The following is a 1,080-nucleotide window of genomic DNA, read 5'->3' as shown; positions in this document are numbered from 1 at the left end:
GTGTGTGTGTGTGTGTGTGTATATATATATATGTGTGTGTGTGTTTAGTGTTGACTGTCAGAGAAGAGTACTCAATATCATAGTAGAGATTAATAATATATTTTATTTTGGTTGAGTCAATCTCTTGCTTCTCTGAGTTTTGCCTGTAGGCGTCATAACTTGCCTGAAGGCTCTGTGCACCCCTCAGGCAAACATTTCAGGGTGACAAGGGACTAACTCAACCAAAATACACCTATGCTACTATCACATCAATCTCAAAGCTACAAGACAATGCTTGATTAATTCAAAACAGTATGAATAAATAAGCATTGTCTTTGACAGAGTATTTTGAATGCTAAAGGATTAGCTTTTTCTTCATCAAATTACAATTTAAGTATATTGTCAATCTGCATGTCAATTAATTTTGAAAATAATCCTGCACTTGGAGAGATTTAGTAAAATAACTAACTTTTTCATTATCAAGCCAGTGTTTGGAATGAAACAAAAATAGTTCTATATAATCATGAGATAGTATAGTGTGTTTATAATTTAAATATAAACACTTTATAATCTAAATATAAACACTTTATAATTTAAATATAAACACTTTAAAATGAAGTTTTATATTGTAAAATTAGAAGTTAGGTGATCTCACACTGGTTGGTGCTAAACATTTGTTTCTGCTTAAGCTTACTTCCCAACCACATAGTTCTGGGTTCAGCCCCATTGCTTGACACCTTTGGCAAGTGTCTTCTATATCCTCATGCCAGCTAAAGCCTTGTGAGTGGATTTGGTAAACAGAAACTGAAAGAAGGCGAGCTGGCAGAAACGTTAGCACGCCGGGCAAAATGCTTAGTGGTATTTCGTTTGCCGTGACGTTCTGAGTTCAAATTCCGCCGAGGTCAACTTTGCCTTTCATCCTTTCGGGTTGATAAATTAAGTACCAGTTACGCACTGGGATCGATGTAATCGACTCAATCCCTTTGTCTGTCCTTGTTTGTCCCTTCTATGTTTAGCCCCTTATGGGCAATAAAGAAATAAGAAACTGAAGCCTATATATGGCTAAGAGCAAGGTCTAATTCTTATACTAATTAACAGTTT

At 35.3% G+C, this 1,080-nt stretch overlaps 1 protein-coding gene across 3 annotated transcripts in view; it reads left to right on the top strand.

Annotated features, from left to right (window-relative positions):
- The window catches only part of LOC106878090 (ribosyldihydronicotinamide dehydrogenase [quinone]), a 39,351-nt gene that overhangs the window by 21,406 nt on the left and 16,865 nt on the right, over nucleotides 1–1,080 (top strand). The window lies entirely within an intron of this gene.

Source organism: Octopus bimaculoides, chromosome 7 (genome assembly GCF_001194135.2).
Source record: "Octopus bimaculoides isolate UCB-OBI-ISO-001 chromosome 7, ASM119413v2, whole genome shotgun sequence".
Taxonomy (NCBI): domain Eukaryota; kingdom Metazoa; phylum Mollusca; class Cephalopoda; order Octopoda; family Octopodidae; genus Octopus; species Octopus bimaculoides.
This window is presented reverse-complemented; position numbering and strand designations above follow the sequence as displayed.